The sequence below is a fragment of the Thamnophis sirtalis genome, unplaced genomic scaffold (assembly GCF_051295495.1).
Source record: "Thamnophis sirtalis isolate CommonGarterSnake01/CBP01778 unplaced genomic scaffold, rThaSir2_p1.2 scaffold_14, whole genome shotgun sequence".
Taxonomy (NCBI): domain Eukaryota; kingdom Metazoa; phylum Chordata; class Lepidosauria; order Squamata; family Natricidae; genus Thamnophis; species Thamnophis sirtalis.
Window position 1 is genome coordinate 39,234,721 of NW_028261394.1, and position 26,052 is coordinate 39,260,772.

At 41.8% G+C, this 26,052-nt stretch overlaps 1 protein-coding gene across 2 annotated transcripts in view; it reads right to left on the reverse strand.

Annotated features, from left to right (window-relative positions):
• ZNF536 (zinc finger protein 536) overlaps positions 1–26,052 on the reverse strand; it is a 328,547-nt gene that overhangs the window by 83,546 nt on the left and 218,949 nt on the right. The gene's annotated exons all lie outside the window — the stretch shown is intronic.

The window sequence follows — 26,052 nt, forward strand, 5'->3', positions numbered from 1 at the left end:
GTATATAATAGATATGTTGAATGCTCTGGGAAGAGATGTGAGTTAGGAGGGAAAGGAGAGAAGAGAAGAAAAGAGAAGAAAAGAGAAAAAAAGAAAAAGAAAGAAAGAAAGAGAGAGAGAGAGAGAGAGGGAGGGAGGGAAGAAAGGAAGGAAGGAAGGAAATAATTGCATGAATTGACCTATATTTAAATTTATATGTTTTCTCAATCCCAAATAGAGACAGATTAAGAATAAATAGCTTTGCCTTGAAGACAGTTTTGAGTTCAATCTTAAATTAAAAAGTAGCAAGTAAGTAAAATTCAGGAATCTATGAGCAACCAAATGAATGAGCAAGATAGTTGGATTGGGACAAGGACTTACTTTTCCATGTTTCTCTGGTATCTGAATGTACATTCCTTGTGGTGGATTTGTGCCAGTTCCCCAAACAATCATTTGAAGCACCAGGTGGTCAAATAATTGGGGGCACAAGTCCTTCATCCTAAATCTGAGTTTGCATCTGATCATCAGAATTGTACTCCTGAGCAATTGCTATGTTTTTTTTTCAATTTAATGTCGGTAAATTTGTAGATGCTTACTAAATGGATTGCTGAATCTTAAGTGTGTCTTTAAAAGACACTGTACACAACTTGCTTTGTTTTGTTGTTAACATGAATTTCTAATAATTGCCACATTTGAAAATCCCCAGGCTTTATTTTACTTTTGGAAGGAAGGAAGGAAGGAAGGAAGGAAGGAAGGAAGGAAGGAAGGAAGGAAGGAAGGAAGGAAGGAAGGAAGGAAGGACAGAGAGAGAGAGAAAAAAAAGAAAGAGGAGGAGGAAAGAAAGAAATAATGAGAGGGAGGGAGAAAGTAGAGAAATAAATAAATAAATAAATAAATAAATAAATAAATAAAGAAAGAAAGAAAGAAAGAAAGAAAGAAAGAAAGAAAGAAAGAAAGAAAGGGAGGAAGTAGAGAAAGAAAGAAAGGGGCATAGTAGAGAGAGAGAGAAAGAAAGAAAGAAAGAAAGAAAGAAAGAAAGAAAGAGAGGGAGGGAGGGAGGGAGGAAAGAGAAAGACAGAGAGGGAGGGAGGAAGTAGAGAAAAAGAAAGAAAGGGAGGAAGTAGAGAAAGAAAACGAAAGAAAGGGAGTAGTAGAGAAAGAAAGAGAGAGAGAAAGAGAGAGAGAGAGAGAGAAAGAATGAACCAATCCAAAAATGCATTTAAGCTTAATAACAGTTGAAGGATATTCAGCAGATGGCACCATCTAAACTCAACCAATTTTTGGCCGAGCAATGCAAATCCCAGTTGCAGACAAGGATGCATAAACAAAATTTGATATCGACGAATAGGGAGAGTGGTGACAAATAAGAGAAACTGAGGATGGCATCTGTCTCAGCTGTAATTATATTAGTGCTTGCGAATAAGGCTAATGCACAAATTCATAAGAGGCTGGGTTCAGATTTCTCGAAACTATTGATCTTACAGCGCTCTCGATACGAAGAGACCAGAGAGAGAAAGTAGAAACGGCTTAACACCAGCGGGTTAGGAGGTAAGCAATTGACTCGGCTGTGATGCTAAATTACAGCTAGCAAAAGCTTCCTTGCTTTCCCCAATTCTCCTGGGCAGCTGAGATAAGATCACAGGCATCCAGTCTGTCTTTCAACTAGTCACAGGCTGTCCATACATCACTCTAAGCCATGTTTGGTTGGGCAAGACAGAAGGGAGGAGATGTTGAGTTGACTCAGAGAATAGAATAGAATTCTTTATTGGTCAAGTGTGATGGGACACACAAGGAATTTGTCTTTGGTGCAGAGGTGGCTTCCTACCAGTTCGCACCTATTTGGTAAAACCGGTTCGTCAAATCTACCAAACCGGTTAGAAGAGGTTCCACCAGTGGACCCGGAAAGCAGGCCACACCTACAGAAGAGGTTCCAAAAAATTTTGAAACCCACCACTGCCCCCCCCCACACACAGAGACAGACAGACTGACACAGAGAGAGAGAGAGAAAGAGAAAGAAAGGAAGAAAGAAAGAAATAAAAAAGAAAAAAGAAAGAAAAAGAGTGAGAGAGAGATGAAGGGAAAAAAGAAAAAAGGGACAGAGAGACAAAAGGAAGGAGAGAGAGAGAGAAAACACATGGCTGGCAAGCCACTCCCACCAGGTCACATGGCGGGCAAGCCACTCCCACAAAGGAGGCCACACCTACAGAAGAGGTTCCAAAAAAATTTGAAACTCACTACTGCCCCCCCTCACAGACACACAGACAGACAGACTGACAGAAAGAGAGAGAGAGAAAAAGAAAGGAAGAAATAAATAAAAGAAAAAAGAAAGAAAAAGAGTGAGAGAGAGATGAAAGAAAAAAAGAAAAAAGGGACAGAGAGACAAAAGGAAGGAAAGAGAGAGAGAGAGAGAGAGAAAGAAAGAAAGAAAGAAAGAAAGAAAGAAAGAAAGAAAGAAAGAAAGAAAGAAAGAAAGAAAGAAAGAAAACACATGGCTGGCAAGCCACTCCCGCCAGGTCACATGGCCAGCAAGCCACTCCCACAAAGGAGGCCACACCCACAGAGTAGGTTCCAAAAAATTTTGAAACCCACCTCTGCTTTGGTGCATATAAAAAGCATTAAGAAGAAGAGACTCAAAACCAGCCTGGCTTGATTGTGCTAAGTATAAGTTGCAGTAGAGAAGGAAAGCTGGGATACGTTTTTAGGTTTTTGTTGTAGTACCTTAAAGGCCCCAAAGTCCTCTTCACTGTTCTTGTTTGCTTCAAAAAGCTGACTAGGCACCATTTAAATACAAAGCACCATATAAAGTAGGGGTGGCAAACTCAAGGCCCACGGGCCGGATTTGGCCTGCAGGGTGCTTAGATCTGGCCCACAGAACTGCCCTGTAAACAGTGAAGGACCAGCCTGTGGTGCTTCTGCCAGTGAAAACGGAGCTCATGAGAGGCACGTGTGGCCCTCCTGAGCTCCATTTTTGCTGGCAGATGGTTGCAGGAGGCTGTCCCAGCCGAAAACGGAGTTCATAAGCCTGTTTTTGCTGGGAGAGCACTCTGGCCACCACAGGGCGCCACAACACGAGTGATGTCAAGCTGGCCATGCCCTCCCTTGGCCACACACACCTCGCTGCTCCCAAGTTCAAACACAAACCTGATCCGGCCCTCACTGAAATTGAGTTTGACACGCCTGATATAAAGCATCACATAAAGCTGACCAGGCACCATCTAAATACAATGCACAGAATAGCTCAAGACACACATTCTGCCAGAGAGAAGTTCACTGAGGATGGGCTCCAGCACGAGTCCGAAAGCTCAGAAGACTAAACCTCTGATCCAGAGGTGGGTTCCTACCGGTTCGGCCGAGTAGGTAGTAATCTGGCCTGCCACGCCCCCCAAACTGGTTCTCTCTGCGGCGCCGTGGTCACCGCCATCTTGTTTTTTCTTCTGCGCATGTGCAGAAGCATTTTTTAGTATTGCGTGTGCACACATAACACACATCAAGCACAGTACATCCCTGAGTAAACTAGCAGTAGCAGCAGCAGCCAGAACCCACTCCTGCTCTGATCCTAGTGGCCAATCCATATTGAATCCTACAACATTATCCTGGAACATGTAAACTCGTCTTTGTGAAAAAGCTGACCTTCTGCCAGAAATCATGGCTGCCAATCTACAACCTGGCCATTCAAAGCAAAAAAATGTGAGATATGTGTTTTGTAAATAATCAATCAAACAAACAAGTGTTGTCTCTCCCTTAATACCTAAAGTCAAAACTAAACCAACAATATTAGGGCTTAGAAGGCTACACAAACTCAGCCGTAAGGTAATGATATCATAGGCAGGGAGAGTGAAAGATTTAGCTGTGGTTTATCCAAACTACTCAGATAAAATTAATCCTTAATCCTCCCCCAATTTGGTCGTAATTAGAGATCATGATTACTTGAAAAAGAAATCCATTTCCCCCCATTTCTTTCATACAATTGTACACGGGATCATAATTTACTGTTTCGCTCAACATAGCCAGAATTTCCCACAGCTGATATTAATGGATAAAATGTTCCCATGTATATTGAAATAAAATCCGAACGAGTCCAGTATCATCTTTTTTCACTAGCAAATTGCATTAAAAGGCATAAGATTTGGTGAGCTAAAACTGCTTCTGATATTTTTTTTTGGGGGGGGGGCAACCATAGACCAAACATCACAACAGAATTTTGGGTTAAATTTGTGGCTGCGGTTGTTAAACAAGTCATCATGTGACCGGACGTGATTTTACTGCTGTTTTTCTGCTATCTTTAAGCAAATCACAGGGGTTGTTAAGTGAATCGCATAAGGAATCCAGCTTTCCCAATTGACTTAGACTGTAGGAAGTCAACCGGAAAGGTTGAAAATCAAGATCACATGATAACAAGAAGCTGCAGCGGTCATTAATGTGATCCAGTTGTTGAACACCAGAATTGTGAATGGAGCCCAACCTCGGGGAAGTTCTCTCTCTCTCTCCAGAATGTGCCCTTCTGGCAGGGACAGCCCAATCAGTCATATGTCACTGAGGCCATTGTAACTTTAAACTGATGTTAAATGAATGGTTGTAAGTCAAGGACTTCCTGTATCCTTAGTGTGATCCACCAATAAGCCAGTCTTTAAATTATAACCACCATGACAACAGGAAAATGTTTAACAACCAATTGTGGTTGTACATCAAGGACTGCTTGCATTTTGATAGAAATTTCAAGAGCCATCTTATTTCTTCATCTGGGTTTATACATGGTAGCTAGTTACCATGGATTTTTTTAAAAAAGATTTTTCTTATACCATATGAGCCACTAAAAGTCACCAGATTGCAGCGAGATATAAATGGAGGGAGGGAGGAAAGAAAGAAAAGGAAGGAAGGAAGAAAAGAAGGATGGATGGATGGATTTCATTACCAGCAGGCTGCATGTTCAATGGTATCTGCAGAGACTAGCAAAATTGGTGAGATGACAGTGTTGTGATGCAAGCCCCACTGCTTTTATACATGTGTTGGTGTTTCACACATGTTCAAAAGTGGTCCATTGCTAGCTACTGCCCAGCATTTTGGCGATTTTCTCCTTCACAATTCACAAAGACCAATCGCTACAGAGCAAACAAGGAGTACAGTCACCATGTGCTTTACTGCTCAGCATTTTAACTGTAACAGGAAACAGAAAACTCTATTTAGAAGAGCATAGAGTATATACCATAGATACCAAACTTGTAAACACTGCCATCTACTGGCTGAATACTACCGTAGTTGTTGAATAGAAATACATTCCAACAATGAATTCCCACAGTATGTGCTATCCCTATTTGATATCAGGCGATAACTTGCCTTCATGAGCAGAGTTACTGTATCTGCTTTTCTTTAACAAAATCTCTCAGCAGAATACAAGAAATACAGTTTAATCCCATATTCTACTTCTTTATAAACACACCTATATCTTGTTTTTGTAAGTATATTTGTCAGGTTTATTGACACACAGCTAGAAATACACACATACCCAATCAATAAATGCATATTTTACTAGCTCTTCCATTTAACCTGTCTTCAGATCACCGTAAACTTTTTTCAGTATATCAGGCTCTGTTATGGACGTATTTATATGCATTGATCTATATAACACAATAGGGTTTTTTTTAATAAAAAATATAATAGAGCAGCAGTTTCTAGAAAGAAAAATTAAAAAAAGTTAATGCCCAATCTGAAAACCTAGCGCAAAGGGTCATATAAGATACCTAAACACAGCCTATACTTCTCTCTATTGTTCAAACCTGGTCATTGTTAACTGTTAACCATACATGTAAATAAATAAAAATTAGCCCAGTGCTAATAAAACAAGGCAAATCAAGACAGAAGAGGATCAGGTTGTTGTTGTTGTTGTTGTTGTTGTTGTTTTATCTGAATGGTCTCTCTGAATTTCTAGCAATAACAATAGCACTTAGACTTATATACCGCTTCATAGTGCCTTTACAGTCCTCTCTAAGTGGTTTACAGAGTCAGCCTCTTGCCCCCAACAATCTGGGTCCTCATTTTACCCACCTCGGAAGGATGGAAGGCTGAGCCTACCTTGAGCCAGTGAGATTTGAACGATATTATATTTAAAAATCACCTTTGGTTATGTGAAATGTTTTCAGGTTTTGTGTTCATGATCAGGAATTTAAAATGGGAAATATTTGTCCTTTTCTTAAAGGATTGTAACCCTCAACTACTAACATCACCTACTAACATCTGTTCACAACCACTAACACCACCTACAACTACTAACACCTCCTCTTCCACCTTCTGTCCTTCATGCTACAAGCTGACTGGGTTCACCCCATATGCTAAATCAAATTCTAATCCTAGGCTAAGAAAATACAGTCCCTGTTATATAGGCTTGTATGTATGTATCTCTGCATGCCCTTCAAAATAAAACTTATAATGGCATATCATAATAGGACTACATGATAAGATTACGGCCGTTCTCTCACAACATATCCAACATAACACCGATTTTACCCCAATATTATTGAAACGCACCTTCTCATCCTTCAATACATCTATGGAAACACACACACACACACATACACACACACACACACACACACATACACACACACACACACACACACACACACAGAGGGTATTACATTGTTAGCATCAATAAATACGCCCATTCTGGATTCACCCAATTTGTAATGACTGTGGTTTAAATCAACATTCACCAACTGGTGGTCTGCGAGAAAATTTGGTGGTCTGCAGAAAAATTATTTGCATTTTTTATATTGCACTAAATCAGGGGTCCTCAAACTATGACCCCTGGGCTGGATACGTGCAATGAATGTTTGTGTTGCTGCAGAGAGTCTCCCCACTTCTGGGTCGTTTTTGTGCAGGACTGAGGGGGGCAGAAATTCTGACTTGGGGTCTGCTTCAGCCTCCTCATGTGGGGCTTTGGGCTAAGGCTGGAGGGAAGTGCCGCTGGTGGCAAAGAACCAGAGGGAGGGGCAAGTAGAGGCTAGCGCGGCACCCCTCGACATAAGTGACATCAAGTTGGGCATGCCCATCCAGTCACATGGCCACCTAACCACACCCACCCAGCCAGTCATTAGGCAGATCATATTAGTGGTCCGCGGGATTTAAAATTATGAATTTAGTAGTCCCTGCGCTCCAAATGTTTGGGGATCCCTTGGCTTAAATCATAGATTCTTGCTGAATGGCTTCCGTGGCTGAAAAGCACACCCACTCTGGATACAACCATTTGCATCAATGAATTAACTCCTTTACAATTAAAACAAAGCAAAGCAAAAGAAATAAACAAAAACACATTCTAAGATGCCCCAGTATTAATAGCAATAGCAGTTAGACTTATATACCGCTTCAGAGGGCTTTCAGCCCTCTCTAAGCGGTTTACAGAGTCAGCATATCGCCCCCCAACAACAATCCAGGTCCTCATTTTACCCACCTCGGAAGGATGGAAGGCTGAGTCAACCCTGAGCCGGTGAGATTTGAACAGCCGAACTGCAGAACTGCAGTCAGCTGAAGTACCCTGCAGTGCTGCATTTAACCACCGCGCCACCTCGGCTCTCTGGTGTCTGTTCTCTGATAAACAAACCCCAGATTCTCTTTCCTCAAAGCAACCTCACATTTCATATGAAGTTTTGGTATTGATTGTTCTCATAAGCTTGTCAAGCAGTCATTTAAAAAAAAAAGAGTTCCAAGGGAAGTTTGTAGTTAAGCATATGGTAAACTCATCCGGTCCATATGACTGGTTGAATGTCGACCACTTCTGTTGATACAATCCTCCTTCAATATTGTGACAGCAATTGTCAATGGGACTTAAATTGCTGTCAAACTTCTCCAACTGACTTACAGCGCAACAGCCAGGGGAAGACAGCTTAGTGACTCACGCCAATAAGACCTTATTTTCCCCCTTTACTAAATGTTCATTCATTTTACGCACTTGTGAAAAAGGTCCCTTATGAAGGGCTGGGAGCATATTCAGCTTCAGCAATTAGCCATATGAGCGTTCCGCTTCTGTTATGCATCTGTAGGATACATCAACGATATTTCAAGGCAACGTATGTGAAATTGCACACAATTTCCATCAGGCCAATTTTTCAGCATCTTACCTTGATTACTGCATTCGAGATTGATACGCGCAGCCACTCAATGTGTTCCTCACAAGTGCGGCCTGCCCATTGGATGAGCAAAATCATCCATTCAGGTATTCCTAGGCAGGATTCAAATAGCGTAAACCCTTTGGAATCAACATAATGATAAAAGGAGGAGGACATCTTTCATATCCAATCTGGGTCAGTCGCTGAAGCCAGAAGCTTAGACTTCTGAGCCTCGGACTCATGCTGGAGGCCATCATCAGAGAACTTCTCTGTTACCAGAATGGGCTTTCCCTGGCAGAATGACCCATTCTGGAGAGGGAGAACTTCTCTGACTTTTCTGAGTACTCAAATTCGGAAGATTAATCCTCTGGTCCCAGTGATTGACCCAGATTGAATCCTGCAACATTATCCTGGGACGTGTATATCAAATGTTTCAAATCCCAGAAGGATGTCTAAAGAATTCCATCTTATGTTTGGAACATTCCAAGCTCACGATATGTAAACATTCTGCAACATCTAATGGGACCATATCCTGAATCTACAAAGAGATGTCAATCCTGCTTCCTTGATTTTAATTTTCAGTAATATTAGTTAAAGGTAAAGGATCCCCTCGCACATATGTATGTGCTAGTCGTTCCTGACTCTAGGGGGCGGCGCTCATCTCCGTTTCAAAGCTGAAGAGCCATCCCTGTCCGAAGAAGTCTCCATGGTCATGTGGCCGGCATGACTCAATGCCTAAGGTGCACAGAATGCTGTTACCTTCCCACCAAAGGTGGTTCCTATTTTTCTACTTGCATTTTTACAGGCTTTTGAACAGATAGGTTGGCAGAAGCTGGGACAAGTAACGAGAGCTCACTCCATTATGCAGTGCTAGGGATTTGAACTGCTGAACTGCCAACCTTCTGATCGATAAGTTCAGCATCTTAGCCCACTGAGCCTCTGTGTTCATCATATTGTCTCTGTTTGTGTGTGTGTGTGTGTGTGTGTGTGTGTGTGTGTGTGTACGTACGTACGTACGTATCAGGATAAGTGTCCATTAATTTGGACAAAAAGTTAAAAAGATGCATTATTTGAAAAGATCCCAGAAAAGAGGACCTATCCACGAAGAGAGATGTGTCGCCTGATAATATTCTGTTGAGGATAAGCTAAAGACCAAAACACATATTTTTCCTAGGCTACTGGAAACTTTCATCCCCACAATTTTGGGATGTTTTTGAACTGAAAAGCAAATGTCATAGACAGCAGTTAAGAGGAAATGACAAGGCAGATAGAAGATAGAGATGGATGCATATTCTACTAGACTGTAACACGATGCTTAAGCAATTGATGTATCTTGCCTAGTAATTGTCTATACCAATTGTCTACAATCTCATGTCTCACCACAAACAGCAACCTACTGTGCTCAGCTGAAAAGGCTAGGAATCAAACATGGACATTCTCACTGAATTATGGCTTCTCCTCTTTCTCTGTCAACTTAAATTCCTCTCAGGATGAATGTTTTGACTCTTTTGACAAGAAAAGATCTCTCGGCTTGGGTGTATTACGCATCTGAATATACAATTTCAGCTTTGGAATCCCAAGGAGAAGGAACCTTGTCTTCAGCCCTCTGAATGAAAGAAATTAAAGAGATTTCTAAGGATTCTGTTAAAGGTAAAGGTTCTCCTCGCACATATGTGCTTGTTGTTCCCGACTCTAGGGGGCGGTGCTCATCTCCATTTCAAAGCCAAAGAGCCAGCGCTGTCCAAAGACGTCTCCGTGGTCATGTGGCCGACATGACTAAATGCCGAAGGCACACGGAACGCTGTTACCTTCCCACCAAAGGTAGTTCCTATTTTTCTACTTGCATTTTTATGTGCTTAGAAACTGCTTAGGTTGGCACAAGCTGGGACAAGTAACGGGAGCTCACTCCATTACGCAGCACTAGGGATTCGAACCGCCCAGCTACCGACCTTTCTAATCGACAAGCTCAGCGTCTTAGCCACTGAGAAACCGCACCCAGATAATAGATGACAAAAAAACACTGGGGTCATTCAGAGGATGTAACTAAGGCAGGCAAGAATGACAGGTGGTTCCTTATAGTCCTTATACAGACTTTTTGAGGTTTCTGTGTTTGGGTATGTGTGTGTGTGTGAGAGAGAGAGACAGAGAGGAATCTACACATTTTTGTCTGAAACACAATAAGATAGACATGGTAGAGGAAAGCATACTATGGTATCTAAGGTAGAGAAGGAAACAAACAAACAAACAAACAAACTAGAAAATAGATAAATTACTCTTCTGCCAGGAAAGGATAATGACTCCCGAGCCATCACAATTTCAGCACACCGATGGTGGAATTCTCAGTCCCCGATTGTTATCCAATTCACAAAGAGGTACATGCTGGCAGTGTAACAAAAGCCAATGTGGGTGGCAAGGTAGCTGCAAATTTAAGCATGAATGCTCTATATGTGGGGGCTTGCACCTGATTACCAGATGCTCCAAGCAGATGGCCAGGGAGGAGAGTAAACAGGGCTCCTAGAAGCTTCGATAGGGTTACAGAAAGTACCAATTCTTCGGAGAGTAGCTATAATCCATCGTTGGCTGTGAACACGCCATAGTAAGGTACACCATACAGATCGCTGGCGTTGCGTCCTGCTGATCTCTCTTAGCCTCCTCCCATTGAAAAGAGAGAACAACCCCATACCTACAACCTTTTCATTTTTGCTTAAAATAGTTCCGCGCTTGGGAGAAAATTATACGGACCTTTCTCTTGTCGAATCTATTCTGTTATGAAGGGGCAGCAGGATTCCAAAGGAAGAATTGCATTGCTAAATGGAGTTGCCCCACTGGAGATCTGGGTTAGTATTCGGGACTCATATGCAGCTGCCGTCGGTTAAGCAATGCCGTAACAATGAAGGCTTCTAGGCCATAAGAATGATTACCTTGTAAATAGTTAATAGATAATGCACAACAATTACATTTTAAACACATCCACCAGCCATGAGATTGCATACATTTCTTTACCATTTTTTTTTACCCGTGTTTACTCATGTTTAATTAGCATACCCTTGGTGATGAAATGAAAATGAATCAAAGCACGCTGTTTTGTTGTATTTAAAAATATAAGGCACTATGGACAAATTACACAAAGAAGTTGTATAAAGCAGAATGGAGAGGGCTTGAATCTCATTATAATTATGCTTAGGAGTGCATGTTGTTAGATAGCAGGAAGTCTAAATCGTTGCTAATCTACTGCAGTTCACCCAGATGCTAACCACGACTCTGGATCTCCCTTCTGACCTTTGGATCCCAGGTTCCTGTGACTATGAGACTAACTACATCACTTCTTCGAAGGCCAAGCTAATGTAGGACTCAAGCTAGAGGCCTGATCAGAAATGGCAGTTTGGGGAAATGGGATGAAGTTCTACTTCTTCAAAGAAGGGGTAATAGTAATGGCACTTAGACTTATATACCGCTTCATGGTGCTTTTACAGTCCTCTCGAAGCGATTTACAGAGTCAGCCTATTGCCCCCACCCAACATTCTGGGTCCTCATTTTACCCATCTCAGATGGATGGAAGGCTGAAGTCTACCTTAAGCCAGTCAGGATCGGACTGCTGACAGTGGGTAGTTAGCCTGCAATACTTCATTCTAACCACAGGGAGTGAGGGAGGAATGCAGGAAGGACTAGCAATAGTCTTAGACTTATATACTGCTTTTCAGCTGTCTCTAAGTGGTTTACAGAGTTAGCATATTGCCTGCAACAATCTGGGTCCTCATTTTACCCACCTCGGAAGGATGGAAGGCTGAGTCAACCCTGAGCCTGGTGAGATTCAAACTGCCAAATTGCAGGCAGCCATCAGTCAGCAGACGTAGCCTGCAATACTGCACTCTCACCACAGTGCCACCGCCGATCATAAAGCATCGAGAATCTTCAGGTTTGGATGTTGGCGTTATTTTTATTCTTTTTCCCCCAAGATGTATTTATGAATTTTGGAGTAGACCTGCAAATTTTACATAGCTTTTCAATTGTTCCATCCATTCACTTATCCATGAATTGAAGGATGAAGGATAACTAATTTCAGAATGCTCTACCAGCACCACAGTGGTTGGCTTTCTATGTTCCATATCATGAACTTGTCAAGTATTTAAAAGACTTTGAAAACATTCCCATGATTCTATACACCTCCACTTTATCCTTAAATATGCACACCAATCAAAGAGAAGCTAGCAATAGCAATAGCAGTTAGACTTATATACCGCTTCATAGGGCTTTCAGCCCTCTCTAAGCGGTTTACAGAGTCAGCATATCGCCCCCACAGTCTGGGTCCTTATTTTACCCACCTCGGAAGGATGGAAGGCTGAGTCAACCTTGAGCCGGTGAGATTTGAACCACCGAACTGCAGCTAACAGTCAGCTGAAGTGGCCTGCAGTACTGCACTCTAACCACTGCGCAACCTCGGCTACTGCCCCCCACCCACAAAGCTATCCATGTACTAATTTTTAGCTGAAATCTTTCACCACATTTGATAGTGTCAGATTCCAAGTAACACCCCCAATGAAAGAAGACTCCGAGGCTTATAAAGCTCAAATAAAGTTCCAATTCATTAGAGATGTCATATTGGCCCATCTGGGAAAACCTGAATCTGAAAGTTTCCAGGTTTTCCCCACCCAAAAGAAAGTCCAAGCATCTACCCAGCACCCATATGTCCATCACATGGTCCAATCGAGCACCGTCCAAACTGGAGATGCCTCCAGCCATCTTATCACAGCTGCCGGACAAGGTGTCCTTGACTCTCTTCACAAAGAATGTTATTTTAACTATATGTCTCCCAACTCTGTATAATTCCCCCCCCCCTACCAGTTTCCCACAGTAGAAAAGTGTGGCAGGCCCGAAGGTCCAATTGTAAAGATGGCTTCCAGGTCTGACAGATAAAATCATAGGGCTTTTACCAAGAAAAGGTAACCCTGACATAGGAGTATCTGTTCTGACGCCCTCCTCCGTCCAGTAACGGCTGCCAAGACAAACTTAACTGGAATGTACTTTAATAGCAAGAAACCAAAATCTCGGTGGCTGAAAGCCAAGCAGAACAAACAGATAAGGACCTTGGCAGCAATTCAGACAAACTCGGGCAGCAATAAACACAGATAAGGCTTGGCAGCAATCCAGCCTGCCAAGCTCACAATAATGTACTCTGACATTCAATCCTGCATTGACTTCTGCAAAGAGGGGCATGTGCACAAGTAGCTTTTTATAGTCTGGAGAGGAGCCTAATGACCATCAGCTGAGTGCAATCACCTCCTGTAATTGCGTAATTGTTCCTGACACCTAGTAGCTCTTCGATGGCGTGCATCCAGGAACAACTCACTACTGGTCTCCAGCTCACTCTCCCTTGTCTCCTCCCCACTGGTCCAAGGCTCAGGTGCCTGCTGGTAGCCAACCAGCCTCTCTGCGCCCTGCTCAGAGTTGGAACCCGGTCCAGGGTCCTCCACATCCTCCAGACCTGACTTAGAGGGCCCCTCGCTGTCAGAGTCTGGTGGCAGCTCCAATGGCACCTGCTGGGCCACAACAAGTATCTAACTTCCAATAAGTTCACCATCTCCCAAAGCTGTCATGGAACAGCTTTTATTAAAATACCCAATACGTAATTGGTTCTTGTTCTTCTTGATACAACTTTGAAATATCTATTGTCTATCTCATGTGCATGAAATAAAATATGGCATATTCGGTCAAAAACCAGAAAATGTACCAATGTGCGTGATTTTCTAATGTGACAAGGGTACCAAAATAAAATAATGCCCAGGATTCCTTAGACAATCATGTGACACATCAGAAACTGATGCCACTTGAATAGCTTCTCACCCACCTCCAGTAAAAAATATTAAATTCTATTCTGGAATTGCATCAGTGAATCATTTTATCTGGATTGCATTTTTGCAGTATTTCACCAGAAAGTGGCTGAACAATGTGTGGAAAGAAGTGAAAGATGCAGGGGGCTAAATCAGGGGTCAGCAACCTTAAAGATTCAAAGAGCCACAAAGGTCCTAACTCGAAGCTCCCCCATTCAATTCTGGAGCTGACCGGAAGTCCAGTTCCCCTATCATAGTTTCCTCCTAGCGTGGCATGTCTTCTGCTGACCAGAAGTCAGTTCCCCTACCATGGAATCTCCTTCTAGGGTGGCATCCTTTTTCCTCTACCTATCCTAACTGAAAGCCCTATCAACTGGGGAGCTGACCAGTGACAGGGAGCCGCAGCAGAGGGATGAAAGAGCCACATGCAGCTCCAGAGCCCTGAGTTGCTGACTCCGGGCTAAACCTTCTGTAAATGAATAAACTGTGCACTAAATGGCAGAAGTCCCCCTTCAGAATTAATTGTTTATTTGATGCTAATGGGGGCCAGAAGGACAGTGATGCAAATGTCAGAAAAAAAACTATCCCAGTTGGCAGTGGGGGGGTCAGGTGGGGAGGATCAGTCTGAAATTATTATGTAGACACAAGAGGGCAAGCTCTGACCTCAACTTGAATGCCATTGAACCTTATCTACCATATTTTTCAAACTATAAGATGCACCAGACTATAAGATGCACCATAATTTTGAAGAGGTAAAAAAGAGGGAGGGGGAAGTTTTTGCATTCTGCAGGCCTCCCAAACCTTCTGCATGCTTCATTTTTTGCAAAGAAAGAAAAGGGCATGCAGAGCTTTGGGAGGCTTGTAGAGTGCTCCTGAGGGCTGGGGGGGAAATGAGCAAAAAACGGGCAGTTTTTCAGAATTTTTGTGCTATTCTTTAAGCAAATCACAGTGGCTGTTAATCTCGATTTTGCCCTCCCCGGCCCCCAGGAGCACTTTGCAAGCCTCCCAAACTGTCTGCACATCCATTTTTGCACATTTCGGGAAGTAAAAAAATGCTGCATTCAGTGTATAAGATGAACTCAAATTTTCACCTTCTTTTTTTTGGGGGGGGAAAGGTGCATCTTATACTCCAAAAATACGGTAGTCTTTCCTAGGGGCAAACTGACAATCTGAGAAGATTCCTGTAAAACAGGCATTGAGCAATAAAGTTATATTCTAGGCATATGGGTTAGGTTGCTTGTACAGGACAGCAGAACAGAGAACCAAGAACTAATGGAGGGTTAAACCTGGGCGGGGCGGAATATCCATCCATGCACATCATTAACCAAAAGGAAGCAACACAATTCTGCTTATTGTGTTCTATTTACCCACTTAGTTTTGCTTAACCTTCTGGATAAATCATTAAGAAATGCTTCTCTTCTCTTTCATTTACTAGGGAAGGCAGCATTTAAAGAAAGCTACCAAGGAATCCTGGACCTTTTAATATACTAGTACATCCCATTTGGAGATGTGGAGGCTTGGAGATGTAGAGGCAAAGCAGATACGTTTTACAAAGGCAGTGGGGAGGGGGGGAAAGCGTGGTATCCGTTTTGTTTTTTGTTCGATAAACAAACAGGAGCTACAGCCTAATTCAATCTTAATGGGAATGTGCTTTAAAATGGCCGTTGCCCTGTAGAACTTTGAAATGGAACTCCTCAGGATGATCCCTTGCCAGCCTACGAGACACTGCCAGCTTTTCCACAAGCGAACAGCTTGTATCTCCATGAAAACCAATGGATGGAACAAATTGTATTAAATTATGTAAAATGATACTAAAAAGCACCATCGAGTAGTTAAGGCAAAATATTTAAAAATGGGGGGGGGAGGGAAAACCGGTTTACTAAATATGATTTGCTGTTTTTTTTTTTTTTTTGCTGAAATCAAATTTATGGAAATGGTGGAGAAGCCTCTTTTTATTGGACTGCTGAAGGAGAAGACGAAGGAAACTCGGATTCCTCCTATTGCCAACCAGAAATTTGATTTATCTCACAGGGCAGACTAGCATATTTCTTTCATGAATCTGGCACCTGTGAAATATTTAGTTTTCCTGAAACTTTAAGATATCTTGCTGACACGCATCCGAGCATAACCCTGTTTTCACCCCACTGTCCTTCTCCATGTCTCTGCAGGAGCTGTCACTATAAAACCTACGTCCAAATACTTCCCCATTTCGTATTCTTATTTTTTTTAAAAAAAAAAGGTACAAAGGTTTATAAATAACAGCAATTAGCTACAGCATTATGCTTAAGTACACTGTGGATGCATCCTTGTGAAAAAATATTGTTCTTATTTGGGGATTGCTCCAATTAAATTTGTTACAGATGATTTTTGAATTGTTCATATCTGAAGCAAATCATCATGGATCAAAAATAGAACCATTTCGGCATCTTGGGTGGTATAGGATGTTTGTATGGGGAGGGGGGAAAGGAATAAAATATCTAGATGTCTGTATGTTCACAAACTGGCTGACAACATGAAGCCTTAATTGAGACCTTTGTCAAGATATGAAAATGTCTAGAAAAAGATATCACTAAGTCTCATCCCATTTAAATAATAAAAAAACCTAGCCAGATCATGCCTCAGATAACCAAGTAGATTTAGTTCTACAATACTTGGAAATAGATGCTAGATAGATATGAAAAGATGAGAGAGAGAGAGAGCGAGCGAGCGAGAGAGAGAGAGAGAGAGAGCGAGCGAGCGAGCGAGCGAGAGAGAGAGAGAGAGAGAGAGAGAGAGAGAGAGAGAGAGAGAGAAAGATAGGTGGGTGGGTGGGTGGGTGGGTGGGTGGGTGGGTGGGTGGGTGGATAGATAGATGATAGATAGGTAGGTAGGTAGGTAGGTAGGTAGGTAGGAAGGTAGGTAGGTAGGTAGGTAGGTAGGTAGGTAGGTAGATCGATCGATCGATCGATCGATCGATAGATAGATAGATGATAGATAGATGATAGATAGATGATAGAGAGAATAGAATGAAAGAGAGATATATGATAGAATGATAGATGATAGTGTGCGAGAAAGAGATATGATAGAATATAATTAGATGATAGATAGATAGATAGATAGATAGATAGATAGATAGATAGATAGATAGATGGATGGATGGATGGATGGATGGATGGATGGATGGATGGATGGATGGATGGATGGATGGATGGATGGATGGATGGATGGATGGATGGATGGATGGATAGATAGATGATAGAGAGATAGAGAGAGACAGACAGACAGACAGACAAAAGATAGATAATAGAGATGGATATAAATATAGAGATAGATGATGATAACGAGATATATAGAGAAATAAATAATAGAGATAGAGATAGATGATATTGATATACAGTATGATAGATAGTTTGTGATGGGAAGAGAGAAGAGAGAAAGAGAGAGAGTGCTTCAAATTCTCCTTGGGCATAAAACTACACAATGGAACATGGGATCCAATGCTTCTGTGGGCAAAACCTAAAAGAGTGTGTTTCAGTAGTTCTGAATAACTTCACGATTTTTTTCCTAATCTGGTGGGTGCTCCACCTTCTCCTTTCCCCTCACCATCCCTGCTTAGCAATGAAGGCGAGTTGGTTGGGGGGGGGAGTGAACTCTGTACGACTGCAATATTTTATGAAAAGTACTTGGATTTTTTATTTTATCTTTATAGTGTAATCAACTGGTACCTTAAAACAGAAAACACCACCGACTCTTCCCAGAGCAGTTCAACAGTGTTATGTGAAAATATCCTTGGGCTAAGCTTTAACCGGTGAGAAATGGGAGCTAACAATGGAGAAAGAAGCAGAATATGGCATGTTGTGCACTCTATACTTCGAGCAAATACTTTTGAATGAAGCCAACGTGTTTACAAAGAAGAGAGCAAACCACAAAAAGGGATGTTTACATTCTGTTACAACATGACATCGGAAAGTTGGTTTTCCTTCCCCTCTAATATCAGAGCAATAAGCTCAAGAAACTCCTTTGAAAAAGCCTGCTCTGTATCCTAAAATAGTAGTAATTAGAATAGTAATAGCAATAACAACAACAACAACAATAATAATGCATCCGAATGATATGCATCTGATTTCTATGCAGGGAACTTTGCATATTGTACGTGATTCAGAAAGAATAATTAAAGTCCTACATGGACACACATTTGCCTGAGGGCAAACCTTTTATGTTGTTTTGCATTCCGCGTGTCACTCAAACATTTGCAACTGAGAAATGATGCTGAACTAAAATAAGGCAAGGGACGCATTGACTAAAGAAAAAAGAAAGAAAGAAATTATACCTTGTCCAATTTGTTGACATTCCGTTCAACATCTCACCATGACTGCTGTGGTAGAACAACTGAGCTACATATAGGTGAGATTCAGACAAGACCACTGATTGTCGTTAAAAAGAGATGTTTTTTTGGACAGGCAGGGTATTCGTTTTTGAAAGATAAATCCATTTTAAGTTCTTCAGTCAATGGAAAGTCTTCTTGTATGCCAAAGGTCTGGGGAGATTGTAACCACGCAGCCACTCCGTGCCTTTAATGTTTTCGAGTAAGACAAACTACATAGCTGGATTCATATCGTAATTCTTGGTCTGCTTAACCATGGTTCATTGACTAAAGAAGAATTGGCTAGATTGACACATTATGCTAAATCAAAAACCAACCAACCATCACATGATGGCTTAGCATGGCACATGAAAATCCAGCCACAGTAGTGAGGGCATTCCTCTAGGCAGTGTGAAAACACTACACAATATGCACCAAAGGATTAGTGATCAATGGGAATTGGCATTGATGGGAAGTCAAGTTTGACAATGGATGGCATATAATCAATTGTGGCTGAAACAGCCTGAGATCATTTAGGACTTTTAGAGATGGGCAGAATTGGTTCCTTGGACTTCAAGGAGATCAAACCAGTCAGTCCCAATGGAAATGACAAATCATAGTATTTTGATATACAATACAATACAATCCCAGAGTTGGAATGGACCTTGGAGGTCTTCTAGTCCAACCTCCTGCCTAGGCAGGAAACCCTATACCATTTCAGACAAATGGCTATCCAACATCTTCTTAAAGACTTCTAGTGTTGGGTCATTCACAACTTATGAAGGGCAAGCCGTTCCACTGATTAATTGTTCTAACTGTCAGGAAATTTCTCCTCAGTTCTACGTAAGTTGCTTCTCTCCTTAATTAGTTTCCACCCATTGCTTCTTGTTCTGCCCTCAGGTGCAGAAATCAACCCTGGCTGTTCTTTGGAAGGACAGACGCTGAAGCTCAAATACTTTGGCCAACCAAATGAGAAGAGAGGACTCCTTGGAAAGGATCCTGATGTTGGGAAAGATGGAAAGCAAAAGCAGAAGGGGAATGCAGAGGAGTAGATGGTTAGATAGGGCCATCAACGCAAGGAACATGAGTTTGGACAAACTCTAGGAGACATTGGAGGAGTTGGAAGCCTGGCATGCTATGGCCCATAGGGTTGCAAAGAATCAGACATGAACTTAACTTCATGATTCCATGAAGAAGGGGCACCAGGGAAGAGCAGATTTCAACTCAAGACATCCATAGATGTTTCTATGAATTATCTAGCATCATTCTGGATCAGTGGTGGGATTCAGCAGGTTCTGACCAGTTCGGGAGAACCAGTAGTGGAAATTTTGAGTAGTTTGGAGAACCAACAAATACCACCTCTGACTGGCCCTGCACCCAACTATTCTATGCCTACCGAGTCCCAGCTGATCGGGAGGGAATGGGGATTTTGCAGTAACCATCCCCTGGAGCACGGAGGGAATGGAGATTTTACAGTATCCTTCCCCAGCAGTGGGGAGGGAATGGAGATTTTGCAGTATCCTTCTCCTGTCACGCCCACCAAGCCATGCCCACCAAGCCATGCCAACCAGTAGTAAAAAGAAATTGAATCCCACCACTGGACTGAACAATACAACAATAACAACAGATTTGGTTCCAGATTAAAAGCAAAGTACTTTGGATGTTACTCCTGCTTACTCACATGGAGTGATCTCACTGAAGAGATTGGTTCAAGACAGCACCATCCTCAGAGGATTCAAAACCTGCAAAACAGCAGGCACAAGATTATGATAGAAGCCCTGTCCCTTGGATGCAACCATCACTTTGCAGATTTAAACCCCCACAGATCTTTCTGCTTTAGGGAGCCTTACTGCGAGGCTCAAGAGGGGAAAAAAGAAAGAACTACTTTTCACAGGGAAAGTGAAAGCGAGTGTGAGATTTGCTGCACGCTGATAGAAATAGATACGGCACCATCATCTCCAAACTTTAAAATAGGTGTGAAATAAACTTGTGTTCCTTGTGACCGACTCACAGCAGTCTTAGTTCGAGACAGCTGCTGTCTGGTGCTGCAAAATTGAATCAGTTCAAGCAACAGCTTGATGAAATCCACATACAGGTGAGATGGGAGTTTCTTCATACTTCGTATATTTATCCAAGTTATGAGGTTTAACTAACCATGTACACAAATATCTTCTCTGCTTTCCCATTGTTCAGTTAGAGACAGACAGCATACTGTACGTCCTCTCCTTGATTTATTTTTATTTATTTATTTCTGGAAGAAACAACACCACATCATACGTGCTCTACCACTAGACAATGAGGAGGCAAACTTAAAAGCACCAGTGTGTGACATTCCAAGAAAAACAATAGGGAATGAAGTAGAAAAACAGAACTCTTTTCAGGAGGATAAAGTTCAGAAGAGTTCAGAATTTTTCTTTGTGTGTGAAACCAGGGGTGGGTTCCTGCCAGTTCTAACCTCTTCTATAGAAGAGGTTCCACAAATCTACAGTGCCATTTAGAACTGGTCCCAGCTCCCTCCCCCCGCCCGTCTGCACATCATCAAGATGAAGAGTGAGGAATTCTGGGAGTTGAAGTCCACAAGTCTTAAAGCTGTCAAGTTTGAACACCCCTGGGTTTTTTCCCTAAAGGGTTAGGGGTACAAGGGTCTTGTAACTTGACAGCTTTAAGACTTGCGTGCTTCAAATGCCAGAGTTTCTGAGTCAACATTTTGGTTGCTAAGCAAGAGCGTTGTTAAGTGAGTTTCACCACATTTTACAAGTTGGCCATGCCCACCCACTCACATGACTGGCAAGCCACTCCCACCCGGTCACATGGCCAGCAAGCCAATCCCACAAAGCAGGCCACACCTACAGAAGAGGTTCTAAAAAATTTTGAAACCCACCACTGTGTGAAACAGAGACAGAGCAAGACACTAACTGTGGCTCCTCCGTGCTTCAGTTCTTGAGTTCAGTTCTTGAACCTGAAAGGTTGAGACCTTAATTTCTTTAATCTTTCTGAATTATGCTTCTTTCCAGTAGTGGGATTTCAAATCTTTTCCTACAGGATCTATGAGAGCACGCTTTGTGTGCGCGCATAGCACTCAAAGACCGCCTTTGGTGTCAGGGCTGATGAGCTGAGCTGTTTTGTAGCTCAGCTGAGGTGCAGCAATCTACTCTGCCACATGAATCAGATGAGCTAAAAAGAAACAAGGGAATATAGGACAGGGAACGATGGGGGCGGGAGGGTGGGGCCAACGAGAGATGATATTTGCCGGTTCTCCGAACTACTCAAAATTTCTACTACCGGTTTGCCTGAACTGGTTGAATACCACCTCTGCTTCTTTCTTTGCTCTATCCCTTTTGCTCCCAAGTTTAACACCCTATATATGACTTGTTTGCTCAAGATTTGTAATTTTTTTTCCATCAGATTTATAAAAACAAACAAACAACAAAATTTGGACAATGAAGAGCTTGCAAAAATGGCCACTTAGACATGCATAAGAATGTAATTCATCTGTTTGCTCAGCTCCCAATAATTTCCTATAACTCTTGGCCAGTTAAAAAGAAACTTAAAAAGAAATCTCTGACTTAGTTTGACCTAATTTGACAAAGAGGTTATGATCAATATATTTATCTTCCTATTTTCCTGAGAATCAGGTTCCCTGTGAAGGATTTGATATATGACATCTTGGTAATGAAAGAATAACATCCCTGACCTCCATATTATATATGAAATGTTTAAGTGTTTAACATTAATGTGTAATGGAGTTTTAACCAGAGACAATTCCATGGATAATGTTTAAATGGAAGGAAGGGCTCTGAGCTCATTTCTCAAACTATTGATGACTAAGTTGTAATTATTTTTTTCTTCTTATTTAAACCAGCAAAAATGCTTCACTTTTAGGAACAAGTGCACATGTTTAATTTTAAACTATTATTTTTTCCATATAAAAGCCCAAAGTAGCATGCATGCTCTTCCCCCAAATTTTAGGCAGAACTGTTAAAATTTAGGTAGAGTTTAGAATTGGCCAGAATTCAATCAGGAGTTTAAAAAAAAATTGAAGGGTGGAGAAAAATCAGTTCTAACAGAAAAATCAGGACCCTGGATAGCTCCATTTGAAACTGGAGTGATGTGATTGGGTAATAGGAATCGGGCAAAGGGAGACAAAATATGATCCCTAAATCTTATTGGATTCTGACTTCTGTCAGTCCTACTAAACATAGCCAAAAGTCCAGTTAATGCACCATCACCCTTAAAAATAGATCGAATGATCCACCAATAAAAAATAAAACAATGGCCAATGCTAGCAAGGTTACTGTCTCATTACCATCTCTGCTTTTCTCTCACTTACTGTAGAAAGTTGTTCCATCTTAAAAAGTCCTTATCCACTTTTGCCCTAGACATCAATTCTGGTGATCCTTTAAAGATTATGTTGCAACAATATATGGCAGGGCCAAAAAAAACCACACAAGGCACTGCCAAAAATGTCTCCTGGTTATTACCCCATTTCCCTGAAAATAAGACCTAGTTGTAGTAGTTGTAGTTGTAGTTTATTCAATTTGTATGCCGCCCTATTCCTGAGAGACTCAGGGCGGCTAACAACCAAGAGGGAAGGGAATACAAATAAGAAAATAAAAGACAAACAGATTAAAATAGAACAACAGCCGCAGCTTCAAATGGGGCTGGAAATTCATCAGCCCCAGGCCTGTCGGAACAACCAGGTCTTAGTGGCTTTGCGGAAAGCCTGGAGGGTGGTGAGGGTACGGATCTCCACGGGGAGATCGTTCCAGAGGGCCGGAGCAGCCACAGAGAAGGCCCTCCCCCAGGGAGTTGCCAGTCGGCACTGGCTGGCAGATGGAATTCGGAGGAGGCCTAATCTGTGGGATCTGATAGGTCTTAGGGATAATAAGCCCAATTATGAGTGCATGCGTTAAAATAAGCCCTCCCCTGAAAATAAGCCCTCCCTTAAAATATTTAAATGCATGCACAGCTGGATCCCGCCATTTCCTGGGGAGGAAAGGGGGGAACAAGCCCCACATGGACCTGCCATCCACATGGAATGACCTTGTGGAGGCCGCTCCCTCAAACCCTAGCTATCGCGCCCCTTCTCTTAGTGGCGGCCGCAAAAAGGGCAGCAGGCCCAGTGATGCTGGGGCTGTCAAGAGTGTGCCAGAAACAGAGATAGAACTTCTGGCTCTATCAGCTGAATTGCTGGCCGAGGTTAAGAGGCCTCCTGCACCTCAAAAATAATAAGACCTCCCTGAAAATAAGGCCAAGCGCTTATTGCAGAGGATCAAAAGAAAATGAGACCCTGTCTTATTTTTGGGGAAATGCGGTATATATAACAAAAACTATCCTTTTAAAAAATGAGTGCCAATCCAAGACATTCTCTTAGAATTATTGACATCGCTAAGACAAGCAACTAAAAAGCAATTTCACAAACATTGTTATTATAAAGGTAGGGTAATTGCTTCAAGCACTCTAGGCATTGTCCGGGTCATGGGCAAACACTTTTGGTCACATCCTGAAGCAAGATGCAATGGATCAATGACACCAGACGTATTTATTTTCTTTAAATAGGAGCCAATCTCGCCAATCCGGAAGTGAGGCCTTCCCTCTACAAATTGCCTTGCATGTATTTTTTTTTTAATAAAAAAACCCACCAGAATTCATTCCACTCAGCAAGCATGCTAAAACAAGACAGTTGAAGCTCTTTACGCATAAAAGTATGGAAGTAATTAGGGATTATGTCGTAAGTGTACAAACATAGTTTATATTACTGGGTATTAGAAAAGACCCCTTTTATAGCTGCCTTTGTCAATTTGATAGAGCAAAGGGTTTTAATGTACTATAATAAGGAATGTAAGAGAGGGCAGAGGACAGTCTGAATGTGTTGCCTGAGCAATCTAAAGGTCTCCTTAGTCCTCTGCAGGCCTGAGCTCCCTACTTATTCTCTGGTCTCCTACGTTTGAACTGAATTAATAGCAATCCAATGAGGGAACGCTCCTTCAGATGTCGCTTGTCAAAACATTGGCAGAGTTCAAAACAAGGCCAGCATTACAGCAGATCCGTGTGCTATGATCCTATTTAAAAGACAGCATGGCCCATCGTTCTCCAGGCACCATTAGAAAAGGATTCCACCGGGTTTTTGTAAGTATTAAAAAAAACCCTCCCTTTTTATGAACCTGTAATCCCTTAATTTGGGGTAGAGACTAGCTGGAGTTGAGCATTTACTGGCCAGATTCCCTTCCTGACGGCTATGTGGAGTTCACAACAATTTTTTTTTCCTTTGCACCCTAGGAGATAAACATCTGCCATTATCTCGGATTGACCTCTCAGCTTTCTGAGTGGGAGGCGAGTGTCTTCACCACTAGGCCACCACACAGCTCATATTATTCAGACTAATCAAAATCCAAGGCTGGGGAAAGTTGATTTAATCCTTATAGAATTGCCTTAATTTCTAACTAGAAGGTTGAAGTCTTCCAAAGGGAGGTAAGTTCACTCACTCAGGTGAGTTAAGTTAAGAATGAGGAGGGTGAAGGAGACTGCATATTGCATACTCAGACCATGCCTTTGTGAACAACAATGGAATTTAACCACATCGATACTTTTAGATAAAACTGGATTCTTACTTTCCTAACCAATAATTTATTGGGGGGGGGTCTCTTTAATTCTTGCTGTTGTTAGACAATCAGACAATCAGAAAACCTCACCAATCCTCTTTGAACTAATGAAAACCCATCTGACCACCTTTCCTTCCATAATTCTTACAAAACCGTAGCCAGCCAAGTAGTTTACTCTCCAAAAGGGCAGAATTCAGTCAATAAAATTAGGTGCAAGACTTATTGGATGTTTCATTACCAGACTAGGTAACACCATCAGTGCAAAGGGGAGTTGAATTTGCTGGCTGTTTGTATATGGCGGATGTCTTATTAATCCTCTCTGAGGAATTCCTCTTTGCTTGACGATGAAAGGTCAAGGAAACTGTCATGGATCCACTCTGGGATCCATGTAGATGGATCTGCATACAGACGGGAGTTTGAACAACTAGCCTTCTGGTGCAACCAGAACAATCTTGAACTAAATACAATCAAAACAATAGAAATGGTGGTAGATTTTAGGAGAAACACTCCTATACTACCACCTCTTACAATACTAGACAACACAGTATCAACAGTAGAGACCGTCAAGTTTCTAGGTTCTATCGTATCTCAAGACTTAAAATGGACACCTAACGTCAAAAATGTGATTAAAATAGCACAACAAAGAATGTTCTTTCTGTGCCAACTCAGAAAGTTCAAACTCCAAAGAGCTGCTGATTCTGTTCCACAGAGGAATTATTGAGTCTGTCATTTGCACCTCCATAACTGTCTAGTTTGGCTCTGCAATCAAACAGAACTGCAGAAAAAAACAATTGCTACCAACCTGCCTTCCATTGAGGACCTGTACACTGCACAAGTCAAAAAGAAGAATGTGAAAATATCTACAGACCCCTCACATCCACGACGTAAATTGTTTCAACTTCTACCCTCAAAACGATGCTATAGGGCACTGTACACCAGAGCAACTAGACACAAGGACAGTTTTTTCCAGAATGCCATCACGCTGCTAAACAACTAATCCCCACAACACTGTCAAATTATCTACTAAAACTGTGTTACTATTCTTCTTCTCATCCTTCCTAGTACCTATCTCTTTCCACTTATGACTATAACCATGTTGCTTGTATCTTTATAATTTGAATTGTTTCAGTTGTTTTCTAGTATAATTTGATTGCTTATTAGTAACCTATGACTCTCACTAAGAGTTGTATCATATAATTCTT